At 36.2% G+C, this 14,730-nt stretch overlaps 1 protein-coding gene across 16 annotated transcripts in view; it reads left to right on the forward strand.

Annotated features, from left to right (window-relative positions):
* Nucleotides 1–3,122: 3,122 nt before the first annotated feature.
* The window catches only part of pcbp3 (poly(rC) binding protein 3), an 86,357-nt gene continuing 74,749 nt past the window's right edge, over nucleotides 3,123–14,730 (forward strand). For all 16 annotated transcript variants that reach the window (XM_015359299.2, XM_015359305.2, XM_015359300.2 and 13 more), the window contains exon 1: nucleotides 3,123–3,378. The gene's annotated coding sequence lies outside the window, so the exon portion shown is untranslated. The remainder of the gene's footprint in view (nucleotides 3,379–14,730) is intronic.

Here is a 14,730-nt window from a genome sequence, read left to right on the forward strand (position 1 = left end):
TGATATTCAGCACCAATGAGATTTGTACAATATTCTGTTTTGTATTCCATTTAAAATCACAAATTCATTTTATTGTTAATCTTTATCCAATAAACTGTTTTGATTTGTGCTGTTTTTTTAAATCAGCTCAATACCTGTTGTTGGATCATTTTATAAATATTTGATATATTTTCAAATAAATATCATATTGTCTATATATAAAAATAATATTTTATAGAAGTATTTCTATGAATCTATTTACAGTATATATATATTTATTTTTCCATTAAAGAAACTTTAAATTCTTACAACATATTTTACAAATGGTTTCTGAAATGTTTATATTAATTAATATAAAATTAACTTTTAGAAGCAGCTACTGTATATGATCATGGATGTTTTTAAAATATTTTGTAAATGTTTCTGCATTAACCCAGCCTGCTGAAGTAATTGTTTTGTAGTAAATCTAAAAAGATATGAGTAGTACCATCATCAAATCTACAGTCAAACAGTACCAGTTTCACGTGATATCTTCATATATTTTGGCTGTGAATAACATTTTTTCTCTTCCTGCACCGTTGCAGGCTCTTTCTGACATTTAAGTCATACCTATTAAATATTTTATAAGGTGGTAAGCATGTACAGTCTCTCAGCTGGCATAGAACAGCTAGCCTTCTGCCATCAGATTAGAACAGCAGTTTGAATTCTGACCTGAAAATTGTTATGATATCTTGCATATGTTGTATTTTTGTAAATACTATACAGTACATCCTTAAAATAATTTAAATCCCATCCATTTTGAAATCTACCATCAAAAGGAATGCTGCTTACCTACTGTATATAGTGTGTAAGGTGTATCATTTTTCATTCTTTATATCAGTTCACATAGATACACTTCAGTTCACAAAGCTGTCCCTCTAAATTCAGATGTATTATTCCTCATATCTCTGTTTTCTTGTTTCCAGCTAGTTTAGCATTTTTTGTACATTTCAGAAACCATTTTTAAGTATTTAGAGATACATAAAAGTCACAGTCTACAGTAACACTTTTAGGGCTGTGAAGGCACTGGGTATAGAATTTTGCAACCTCACTTCAACTAAAACAATGAAAAAAAATAGTCTCAGTCGCACTGATAATCTTTCACAAAGTATTGCTGTGGAATATAAATTCTATATTATTGTAGTGTGCTACAAAGCAGCTTCAAAGTTAACTTTGGACTTTACCTTGTACCGTTCCTACCCTCTCCTCTTTGTATTCCTTTTGTAAAATGTGTACCTATGGCTGCCCTCAGTTCGTGGTGGACTAGTAGGTGACACTCTTACACCTGGACAGAGTTTCTGGACCAGTGCCTCAGTACTGGAGGGAACACAGTGCTGTGCTGTGGACTGTGGAAGGATACTAGAACATCTGGCAGAATCAAAATTAAATCCTACATTTTCATTCAAGGATTGTATATGGGCAATGGTCAATGCCCGATGTCCTGTTTATCTCTGATTAATATCTGATATTTCTTCATTTGGAAAAAGACTCATCGGATGATATTACTGTAGTGCGAAATGGGTTCTAAACTGAAGTGTAATTAGTTTTGTCATGAGGAATGTCCCATGATTGTACAGTCCGGTTTAGGAGAGAGGGTTCTTGTACGTTATGATTCTCTATGATGACACATCATAGATGTCTCTATGATGTTTGAGGTTGGCCGTTACTTAGCAGATTCTCAAGTCTCCATGGATTCATTTTTTCTCCAGCTGGATGAGTAGTCTAACTGACATTTCCTTGCAGTGTCCATGAATTTTTTATGGATTTTTCCTGTCCAGCTCAGAAAATAAGATAAATTAATGTCTGCTTTATGAAATAAAAAGCTTATGAAAAGCTGTCAGGTCTGTGAATTTTTTTAAACATACACAATGTCTTGATAAGGGTATGGACATTATCTGGCTATGCGTAAAACTTCTTTTTTTCAAAGCTGGAGTTCTTTAACAAAATAGAATACTTTGCAGTCTGTACTGTTTGCACAGTCCATGTAAACATGCTTTACTTAAACACATGGGCTGATTTAAAGCTTCTGTGTAACAAAAGAAATGGTTATTTAGGTATTGTTTAATGGTCTTCATTCTCAGCTTTAACTCTATATGTCCCAGTTTTAAATATAATTGCAAATTAATGGGTAGCCCAACCCCCATTAAGTATAAGAACTTTAGGCTATGAGAATATTTAATAAATATAGAGCAAGATTTTAAACTGTTATATACTCATAAATGGTTAATGTTTTCAGTGAAATATATTAATAACTTCCAGAGAATTATCTCATTTGTACTATCTCAATCTATTCTTATAATTATTTTCTATAACAATCTATATCCAGAACATCAAGTTGGTGTTGGGACTTTCATTTTTAATATTTTCAGTAGCAGATGATCAATGGTTATTTCTCATACTGAGAGCTACAGTAGATAAGGTTATTGATCTTCCAAGTATGAAATGATGATAATGATAACTCAACTCTGTCTGTGCGTCCTGAAGTAATTTTATCCTTTATATATTTAAATTCCAGATAGTTTGTCATTATCAGACTCAATTATAGTGTGAGGATAGCAGATATTGTATCGTGTCTAGTATAAAATCAGTCAGAAATGTTATTTAATATAAATATATGGATGTTGATGTTGATTATGAAAGCACAATAAGATATATTCATGGTTTCCCTTTTAACCAGACCAAAATAAAGTGTGTTTGTTCAGATCACTGACTGCTAAAAACCCTTTATACATCTTTATTAACCTTTTTCAGGCAGTATTTCATCAGTTCTACGTCAAAGCATGCAGAGCACTATTATCACTAGTTATTGCACACGGTTAAGTGCTTCTGAATCTAATTACTCTAATGTCTGTAACAGTCTTAAATCACACTTATTGGTTAAGTGCAGCACAGCATGCCTCTCCTTCAGAAAGGAAGCTCCACGCTGCTCCATGAGTAATTATTCCGATTGGATCTAAAGCAATTGCACTTATTGGCTGGGCCACGGCACTGACAACCTCTTCGCTGATTTGCTACCAGAGCCAGTGTTTGGCTGCCTCCCATTGGCCCCCTTGTGAGAGTAGGAGGAGAGTCTTTCCTTTCCTCTCAGTTCTGGACTGCCTGTGTGAGCTCTTTCTTTCCCATTATTTGAATGACTGCAGGTATTGGTGTCTGCCTGTGAGAGTGAAAGAGAGAGAGAAAGAGGAGAGAGGCATCTCATCTCCCCCCTCAGGCTTTCCCTGTCTCCCTGTTCCCTGTCAATCCTTCCTCCCTCCCGGACCAACCCATCTCAAACTGGACCAAACTGAACCTCCCCGGACCCTCCACCCACAATCCTTAGGACCCTCCTTATGTGTTCATTCTGCCTTATCTGCTGATCAGGTAAGACTTCTAAATCTGCCTGCACCACTAAAAGGAAATAAAACTGCACTGAAGACACTGTAGCACTGATTCTTTCCTATTTCCATTACAAAAAGCTGCTCTCTTTCCATGGGAGAAAAGGAGCTCCTACAAGCTGGTCCCTCACAGGGGTGCTAGCAGTAAAAGTGAGGAATTCAAAAGAGGTCATGTTTTCTTTGCCACTCAGTTTAGAAAAGAGTGAAATATGTATTTTTAAGTACAACATTTGGTTTTAATGGGAGCAATTGGTTTGAATTAAAAAAAATATATATTTCTTTTGATCTTGTCCACCATGGTAGTGAATGAAGGGTACTGTATTTTATTTGTATTGTTACAGTATTTGCACACAAGTCTTGAAAATACAGATGAAAATGTTATCAGCCTGTACCTGATGTTCTTAAGTGCATCGAAACAAAATGCATGTGTCAGCACCAAAGTAATTATTACAGTGTGTTTACATTAGCTCGTTGAACAAATTATTAAAAAAAAAATCAATACTTTTTTAATTAAATTTTATTATATCATTATCTGAAGAGAATCTTTTCTTTATGGAAAACCATCTGTGGAAGGTAGAGCACATTTACATGACTATGGGGCTTTGTACAGTTAAAGTAATTGTAATCATCATTACAGGTTGTTGATACTGTATCTGTGAATTCACCTTAAAACCTCAAACTTTAATATATTTATTAGAAAAAAAGCTTTTTTTGTTGTTTGGGACTTTTGGGAATCTGACCTTTTTAGTTATGGTTTTCACAGTCTACATACCATTTTCATCTTCACTTTGCACACACTACAGTATATGTGCTTCGGTTTTTACATTTAGAAGCTCTTTCGGTCTTTATTTAAAAGCTATCTATCCATATTGAATATCTCAGTGAGTTCCCTGAGGTGTGCAGGATGTCCTTGTTTTCACTCCAAGCTCCCAATGTACTAAAATAATATATTTTAGGTATAGTTGTTGCTTTTTCTAGGCCTTTTAAAATTCACAATTTAGAGATCACACTTGTTTTAAGGGTAAAAGTGTAACTTTTCTCCCAGTTAAAAAAAAAAACCATTGGACCATTTAAGTAATTTCAAGACTTTAATAAAAAGCCATTTACTGTAAATGTTAAAACAAATTAAATTTTGATGAAAAAATTACATATGTTCAGTAATTTACATACTGTGCATTTTGCAGAAGAAGATAAAGAGCCTGGTGGAATTTATGTTGGGAGAAAATAATTTGTTATATTGGGCCATTTCATAGAGAGGTGTGTTATAATTTGTTGTTCCCTTGTTGATCCTGGAAAAGGAAATGATCTAAAGATAGGAAGTCTCTATAAACACAGTACAGGAAATATTTAGGCAGGATTGGCCGTGGTTTCTAGTACTGTTGAAGCCTTATTACTATGTCCTCCTGTCTCTATACTGAGCTTCATCTAGTTAGTGGTTTTCATACCTTTAGACAAGAGCTGAATCAAATGTTTTGAGCATTAGATTAGACCTTGATGTGTTACCCATTTATTGAAAATAACATGTCCAATACTCTGTGTTGAGTTTCTATTGGGCAGAATGTGAGTTGCTCTTTTTATTAGCAGATGGGCCAAAGTTTTGATTTATTCTGGATTTTTCTTGTTTTCTTGTCAGTGTTAGAACAGCTGCTTGGGAGGGTTTATTGCTGCATTTAAAGCACAGGTACTATACTGTAAATTATTTTGATTGGGTTGTGTTGTAGCAGGGTGGCATAGTAGCACGTGGTTAGGATTTTTATGTTGCAGCGCTGGGTCCCTGGGTTCAATTTCTGGAGTGCTATCTGCACGAAGATTGTGTTCTCCACATGTTCGCATGGGTTTCCCTTGTGTGCTGCAGTTTCCTCCCACAGTCCAAAGACATTCTGGTGGATTAATTGGCTTCTGGGATAATTGGCCCTTGTGTGAGTGTTTGCATGTTCGTGTCTGTGTGTGCCCTGTGATGGACTGGCTTCCAGGGTGTATCCTGTTTTGTGCCTGTTGCTTGCTTGGATAGGCTCTGGCTCCCCTGCCACCCTATAGTGTATTGAATAAAGTGGTTAGAGAATGGATGGATAGCTGTATAATATGTTGCAGTAAGTATCTTCTAGTTCTAGTTCAATAATTAAGCGAAAATTGTGCATAAATATTGTAGTATTTTCATGAGACAGCTAAACATAATGTGAAAATATGAATGTGTTCCATAATTCCTCTCCAGTATTAGCTGGTGATTCGTTTCTTTTAAACAATGTTAATTGGTAAAGCATGTTTGCAGATATCATTTAAAAGTACTAGTCCTCACCAATCAGCATCACTCTCTGCTGTCAAACAATAACGTCATGGAGCTGTACAGTACGTGTCTTTTAAAGATACAGCATGTCACTTCAATCTAATTGGGGGCAAATGATTACTACTGTACAGTATACAAAAGTAAAAACTGCATGACCAAATCTTTGTAAATGTACAGTGTAGCACAGGAGTAGGTAGCTCCAGCACTCAAGAGTTACAGCATTCTGTGGTCTTCATTCCACCTTTGATCTTAGTAATGTAATTGGATTTGTGATTTGGATAAGACAAATCACCATTTTTTTATTTTTAGATCTTAATCACTTGCTAGTTTTAAACTACTTCTAAAACCTGCTAAGCAGTGGGCTTAGAATGGAGTGGTCATTCAAGAACCGTACTCCTGTTTTTCTGAGTATATCATTAAATACACTTTACAGACAAGAACAGGAAAATATGTTTATCTGGAATCTTAAGTAAATCATATATCATACAGTACAGTATGTGTATTTACGAGCTTTATTGGAAATCAAAAATCCTGTGGCCCTCAAGTGCCATATAAACCCAAAGAAGGCTCCACAGCCCAAATGTGTTTCTTTTCTTCTCTTTTCAGCATGGAATAAACAACTTACCATATTTATCCAAATATAAGCCAAACTTTTTTCCAAATTTCAAGGTGGTACATTTGGCCTGCAGCTTTCAGTATATTTGAATACAAGTAAAATAAATTTGAAGCTGATATGGTTGTTGACATATTTCCCAGAGTGCTGAACAGTGTTGAGCTGTTTGTGCATACAGTACTGTTCCAGTTGTGGTGTTGTAACTGAGTGACAAAAAACTTTTATATTCATTTTTAGTTATCCAAAGTGAACAGGAGTTCTCAGTATACTTTTGCGTTCAAGAAGGAGGTGATCCTGTGTGCTGAACAGCATGGGAAGCATCAGGTTGAAAGGCAGATTGGTGTGGATTTGTGGTCACTGTCAGGGTAGCGTTCTTTCTGGACCCTATGCAGACGACACAATCCCGGGTAGAGTGAGGAAACACGGGGAAACAGGCATGCAAGAGACAGGAATTAATACAGGGGGGCGTGTCCATGGTGTGCTGATGGTCGAGGGAGCTGTGGCCGAGGCAAATAATCCAGAAGAAAGTCCAAGGGGGAATCCAAGCGGAGGCAAAAGTCCAAAACCGGGTGGTCCACACAAGACAAACAAGATTTAAAATCAAGAACCGTGTCGGAACCGGCAAGGGAATGGGAACTAAAACCTTAACAGGGTTTTGGAACTAAAACCTTAACGGGGGCCAGGCGCTTCCAGGTCCTGGACTCGCCTGGTACGGAAACCAATGCAGAGCCCGGAATAGCGTCAGTGTCTGGCTTTTAAGGGGGAACTGAAAAGGGTCTGGAACAGGGAGCAGGTGCGGGAGATGAATAACAAACAAGGAAGGTCTAGAGCGCCCTTAAGAGGAGGGGTTTACGATTGTGACAGTCACAACAGAAATGACAAAGTTTAAAGCCCTCGAGGCAGCTACTGTACAAAGCTTAATGTTCCATCCAGAAAGTCCCTTAGGTGATACAGCATATCAGTTTGGTTAAATCTCATCTATCCAAAAAATCTTTGTATCCAAACCCCTTCCCCATGTTTCTGCCAGATATGAGTATTATTTGCAGTTTATTTTTTAAACTCCTCAATTTTCCTTTGTTTATCAAAAACTAAGATATCTTATTTTCATTTCTCCATTTTCTGTTCAGGAAGATAACTTGTGCTTAGTAAAGTTTATTTTATAAACTTAATAATATCCATCCATACACTTTCTAACCGCGTCTTTCAATACAGGGTCGTCGGGGAGCAGGAGCCTATCATAGCAAGCAATGGGTGCAAGGCAGAGTACACCCTGGAATGGAAGCCAATCCATCACAGGGCACACACAGACACAAACACAGATGTGCACACCAGGGTCAAATTTTCCAGAAGCCAATTAACCTACCAGTATGTTTTCAGAACTGTGAAAGGAAACTGGAGCACCCAGAAGAAACCCAAGCGAACATGGGGAGAACATACAAACTCCACACAGACATCACTAGGTCTGGAATTAAGTCTACAGTCCCAGCGCTTTGAGGCTGCAGTGCTACCCACTGCTCCACTGTGCCACCCAGTAACAGGAATAGTGCCTGATATTTTTACAAGTCTTTCTTTTATATGTGGCACTCTCTCAAAGTGCTTTACAATAAATAAGAAAAAAAGCAAATGTACTCTATAAGAAATATGAATCCATAATTTAATAAATTACATAAAACAGAATTAATAGCTAGTGTATGTATTCCTTGTATGTTGGTATAGACAACAAACATACAAGGAATACATAGACTGTGAAAAATGTATCTGCTGTTATTACACTGCTGTTTACTGAAGTAAAAACTTGAAAAAAAAGAAAAGGTCATGATTTCATGAGTATTCAAACTCATCGCTGTGGCAAACAGAAATTGTAGTGGACAATATTACCATAGTGAGTTACACAATTAGTTAAGTGGTCTCCATCTGTGTGCAATAATAATGGTTTGCATGATTTCAGAATAAATACAGTACATTCATCTCTGTAATGTTCCTCAGTCAGATAGCGACTTTCAAGCAAAGAGTCAACCATGAAACCAAGAAAGGGTTTTTCAGAATAACTCAGGGATAATGTATAAAAGCATATACTGTAACTGTAGAAGGGTATTAAAACATTTCAGACCTTTTATTTATCTTTGAGCAATGGAGAAGTAAATCATTAAGAAGCGAAAGTCACCCAGACACTGCCTGGATCAGGCTGTCTCTCCAGACTGAGCAGCTGGGCAAAGTAGGAAACCTGTAAGTGATGCCAATATGACGCCAACAGTGACTCTGAAAGACTTTGAAATGTTACAGAGTTCAGTGGCAGAGATATTTGCCCATGAGTCAATAATATCCTAGTCACTCCATAAAGTGGGTGTGTATGAAAACTGAAAAAAAAACTCCCTCATAGGGATTTTGTGGTCAGACAAGACAAAGGTAGATGCACTACATATGATGCAAACCTAGCATAGTGCATCACTCAATTGACACCATCTCTATTATCAGGTTTAGCAATGGCAGCATTATGTATTTGTTCAGCTTCTCATTAGCAGGGACTGGGAAGCTTAAGACTGTTGAGAACATAGATGGAGCACAGTATAGGCAAAGATGAAAACCTGCTTCAGACTCAAAACTGGGGCAAAGATTCACTTTCCAGCAAGACAATGAAACAAAGCAACATTGCCAATGCTACATTGGAGGGGCTTAAGATAAAGAAAATTAAAACCCTTGAGTGGCCCCGTCAAGTCAAAGCTCTGACTTGAATTCTGTTGAGAATCTGTGTAAAGATGTGAAAAACGCTGTCCATAAGCCATCCCAAATCTACCCTCAGAACCTGAGCAAACTAACCTACCAGGATAATTGGCAAAAATTTCATATAGCTTATGGCTTACCCAAAAATACATTTTTTGGGGTAGTGGCTGTATTTGCTGCCAAGGGTGATTCCACCAGTGAGCTATGAATATTTATAAAATCTATACACTTCAATTTTTTCTATAAAGGTTTTGGTGGCAAATAAATTAACTTTCTCTTGTAAGTCTTCAATTGAAGTATTTAGGTTTTAAATGAAATATTGTATTTAAATACATGTTTATGCACTATTTTGTAATTTTATAAAATGGGACATCATAGGACAAACATGAATACTTTTACAGTTTACGGCTCTGTAACTGTGAATTCTGTTTTTTATAAGGAATGTTTTCTCACACAGGGAACAATTGTGTTGCTTTAACTAGAGTGTTGTTCTTTCCTTTAATTTTATTGGGATCTTTTTTAATTAGCTGGATGTCATTTGTCACAGACTTTGTTGTCTTGAATATGGATTGTGAAAAAAGTGATCTTTCTCAGTATGGCTTTAAGTGAGCAAACAGAAGAAAGCTTTGCTGAATGCATTCAAAAGCTTTACATTTTCAGTGAGCATCATTATTGGATGTTTTCATCAATTCAGAGATAATTGTCCAACTATTTCCGAAGCTGTTACTTATAACACAAGTTTGATTATAGGCCCTCCTTTGCCATCCTTTTATTCTCTTTTGCTGGTGGTTTTATGCAGAAAGCAGGCATTCAATGTGTTAACTTATCTTCTTTTCCATTATCCCAATTTAAAAGGGAGCAGTTCTTACCAGTTTTGATTCATGTGGTGCTTTATATAATAGGAGATGCAAAGCAAGCTCACATGACATTTTACCTTCCCTGCCTGGGAGAATGCCTGCTGCCAGCACTACAAGTTTCCATGAAAAAAACTCTGTAAGTCATAGTGAATTTCCCGTAATAGCAAGCACTGTAGTGACATTTATTGAGTTTGAGATTGAATATTCATATATTTCTTGCCTGTTTGATTGGGAATCATGTCTGTTCCACTATGTCTGCACTTGGTAATAACAGAAGAACCAGTGTTCAATTTAATGTAACTCCATTTTATAATTTTGGCTCATGCAAAAATATTGGTACATACAGTAAATCTGATTTTTTTCAATTCTCTTTATAGCTTTCATCCTGAGCAGCTTCCAGTATATGAATCAAGAAAGCAGTAGTGTAAAGAATGGGACTGCATTAAGATCTTTGGAGCAGGTTCTAAATTTGCAGCTTCTGAGCTGTTTCTTAATGCATCAGGTTAAATCAGAATGTCATCACAACTTCTAAAAGCACTTATTCATAGCCATTCTTTGTAGGGTTTATAGAATGTATAGGCATTATTCCATAGACTTCAATATAGGAGGCCTCTATTCTCAATGCTACACGGTCAACTGATATAATTTCCTATCTTAAGTACCTAATTAAACATAATTAGGACAACTGACCTTGTGTTTCCCTCCATTTTCAACTGTTGAGAGACTTGTAACATCTACTGGATCCTAATGAATTGGAGTTGAGGACCATTGTACCACTTGTGAATATACTATATGTAAAAAGTGTGAATTTACAAAAGGCTATAACCGATTTGATACAAACAGCTCTTGGACCACTTTGAGTCACTGGAATTCTTTCGATAAAAAAGCATGCAAGTGTTCATTGCACACAGAAGGTGCTCACATACAGCTGACAGCTTAAATGATGATAATTCAAGCATCTTAGAAAAAGCCTTAGCGACTGGATGAGGAACTTTCTCTTTATTCAGATACATAGAATAAAGCACAGTAGCTCTGTTTGGTAGAGGCATAGGCTAAACATGTTGCTTCCTTTCAGTGTTACAGATACAAGAGATGGGCATTGTTCCATCTTTGTGCAAACACTGTGAGTTTTAAAATGTATTTTAGGCTTCCATTGTTCAGTACACTGAGAATAAGATATAATAGTCTGGTAAATCTTCCTAACAAATTAATCCTTTGGTCAGATTTCCATCTTTTTTGAAGGATAATGTATTTTATGTTGCATGTAAAGCTTCAACATTAAGGATATTCAGCAGAGACTTAGAGAACTAGTGTTTATCCTGCACGTTGCCCCATACCCCATACTACAGTACATTGAACAAGTCAATTTAATGTTTGCATAGCAAAACACATTTGTAAACATTAGCATCTAACTTTTTGAAGCTGGCAGAACATAATCAAATTAAAAATTTGCTTCCTCTGTTACAATATGTTTATGCTGTGTCTCCCTAGGCAGATATTTTTAAATATCTATACAAAAATAAAAATACAGTTTAAAGTAAGGATTAATTGAACTTAGTGACGATTTTAAAAATAATGCTGTGCTATCACTAAGATGGTAATTTGTCTTCTAATTCCTTGTGATGCAGATTAATACTTTATACCCACTTAAGTGCTCTAAGCAGCAGGAAGACAGAAACCTGGCAAGTTCATGTTGGTATGTGTGAGTAGAATGATAAGCATATCCAGTTGTGGATGAATTTTCCATACTTCCTGAAAACTGTAACTGCTACATTTGCTGTAAAGAGATAAAAACGTAGTCACAGGAAATAAAATCAAGTTCAAAGCATCATTCTGTAAAAAGGCACAATTTGTGGATACATGTTAGTGTAGAGAACAGTAAATAACAAGTGTTATAAGCACCTTCATAAATGTTTTTAGAAATGGTATATTACTTCTCTAAAACACTCATTTTAATATATTTTATTTTACTGTATATAGCAACTTGAGCTAGAGTATATCGATTAATCTAAAATTTTAATATCAAGGTTTGGAGGATTTCATGAATCATATTCTGAACCTTCAATACCTTTTGGTACACATTACAGGTTTCCTTTAAAGTTTCCAATCCATTTACAGACCCTTTTGGATGTACCTTTTCATTCACATATGTGTTTGGTTAGCATGTTTGCTGATTGTATTCCAGTTTCTAAAGCTTTGGCAACAGCAGTCAGCAATTTCTCAGCAGTATTTTCAAGAAGATATTGACGAGAAAGAAGAAACATTCCAAACTTTAAAATCCAAATATCAATTTTAGCTTTAGGGATAAGCTTTTAATTTTACTTTGATCTGTTTTAACCTTAGGGAATAAGACTAAATTTAAGGCTAATGGATTACTTTTTCAGTGCCTTTGTGGGTTTGGAATACTTGTATCAGATCTTCACATAGTCTTCTCTGTTAAAAACAAAAAAGATTCAGTCTTCAGCCTGACAGTGTATGACATTCCCTTAAGCTTAAATGTCAGGTTGCCCTTCTTTAGACTGACTGCAGAACAGCAATTTCTTTTCAATAACTTGCTTACCAAAATTTTACACTATATTCTAAACGAGACCTGACTAGTGTATACAACAACGTAAAGCCTAAAAGTAAAAATACATACAGTCTACTGTATATGCATTATACAGCTTTAATGTAAAGTCCTTTGGCTTAAATTCTATGCTTTTAACTATAAATTGTAGCATTTTGTTTTCCTTTTCAATTGCTTCCCAGCTTTGTCAAGAAGATGCAAAATATGTGTCAATATAAACACATAAATCTTTTCCTTAAACAGCCTCTTCTAGCTCAGTGTTTTCAATTTTTTTAGTTTACGGTTTTACTACCTGTTTGCAATACTCTGCACTACATTAATTGCAATCGATCAGGTGTTGCCTAGTCATACATTTTATTTCAATCTTTTTCAATTTAATCTGATATGTCCGCAGTGATTTCTAATCCTCCTAAAATTCATAAAATGATGAGTAAGCATACTAATTATACTAGTATATAGATAATTGATGTACAGTAAAGTACAACCAGACCAGTAGTGTCACGATCATAAACCCCTCCTCTTAAGGACGCTCCAGCCCTTCTTTCTTCTGTACTCATCCCCTGCATCTGCCTCCGGTTCCTACCCCTCGTCCTATAAAGGCCAGGCGTTCCTGCCAATCTGGGCTCAGTTTTGGAAGATGGACGTCTGGAAGCCCGCCTATCCGTGAGTCCAGGAGAGACTCGATGGCACAGGCTTCATCACGGCGTCCAGACCTTCTGAGTCCAGGAATAGGGAGCGTCTGGTGACTGGTGAATATGGTCACTCATGGATTTGCCCCGAACTCCCTTGGACTGTTTGCCTCGGTCACACCTCCCCCAAACACCAGCGCACCATTGGCCACGCCCCCTGTTTTCCTTCCAGCCCCCTTGCATGCTTTTTTCCCTGTGTTTTCCTCACTCTTCATCCTGAAAGAATGCGTTTGTTACAAGTAGTCCTAGTACAAATCCCTGCAGTATACTGTACCACAATTTGAGTATTCTTTCTTTTTATCTGTACCATGTGATCTCCTGTTTAGTTCTTCAAATTGCTTTCTTTACCTTACATGTAGTAGAAGTCCAATTTATTGTACTATACTAACTCGGTTTCGTTTTCTATTATCCATTTTATGGATTGGTGCTATGCTAATAATTCTTCAGTTCTTGAGTAATACCTCTGTCTTAAGGGACTTTTGGAAGAGTAACGTCAATGGTTTCTGGAGTGTCTGAGGAGAAAAGGCATTCCTCATTCTCCAGCCACATCACACATTCCATATGAACATGGATCAAATTGCTTCTGCTGATGTCTGCTATAGAAAACTTTGAAATATCTGATTGGCTGTTATTTGAAATATGAAAAATCCAGCCATTTCCTTTTGTAGGTTTAAGATCTTATGTTTTTCTAAAATTAAGTAAATTGTTTATACTTTATAACAGTGTACGTTTAGTGTAGTTTGCTTCAAAAGAGGAGAAGGCATGTTCATGCTTTTTAGTTAGGAATCTGATTAAAATACATACTGTACATCTGGTCTCTTGAAAAATCCCATTGGTAGACTTGGTAATTAGTGCCTGAGAGGTTTCACTCAATATCAACAAACAGCCTATCTGAAATGGAAATCTGTTCGTTTCACCCCAATTTTCAGGTTTTTGCTCTAAAAGTAAACAGGACAAGAACCGTATTCAATTTACTGTAGCATGTGTTCTCCCACACAATATCAGATTTGATCCCCAAGTTTATTTCTTCTGTCACATTTTAGAGAGGAGGGAAACAGTGTTGTCTATTTAATTGATGAGAAGCTTCAGAAGAATGATAGTAGAGGAGCTTTCTCCTCCTTAAGCAGAATTGGATTTGATATTTAAAACTAGGGCATGCCTTTGAATTTTCAAAAAGCCTTTTGTAGGATTAAGACTTTAAAGACTTGAAATCATCAAAGTGTTTTAATGTCACACTATAACAAGGTGGCATGAACACCTGCAATATGTAGGCAAGTCAATTTTTTTTGTCATATTTACTCTGCAATTTTGTTCCTTGAGTTTAATCACATACAGTACGTTGCTAAATGAAACAGAAATGTCCTTTTCAAAACTGATTTATACACACTTTTTTCAATTTGTCTCCTATGTGATACAGTTATCCAAGCTTCTGTTTTTCAGTGTTTTTCTGTACAGCATGCAAATCTCTTGTGGGAAGGTCAAGATGTTTATAAATAGGATTGCACAGAGCATCCATTATTAAAGCTACAAAGTGTTGCTAGTTTGTGATATTAGTTGGAAGGATTCTATATTGATCTGAACAACATTTAGCTGTATTACATTCAGAGC

This window comes from Lepisosteus oculatus, chromosome 12, assembly GCF_040954835.1.
Source record: "Lepisosteus oculatus isolate fLepOcu1 chromosome 12, fLepOcu1.hap2, whole genome shotgun sequence".
Lineage (NCBI taxonomy): Eukaryota > Metazoa > Chordata > Actinopteri > Semionotiformes > Lepisosteidae > Lepisosteus > Lepisosteus oculatus.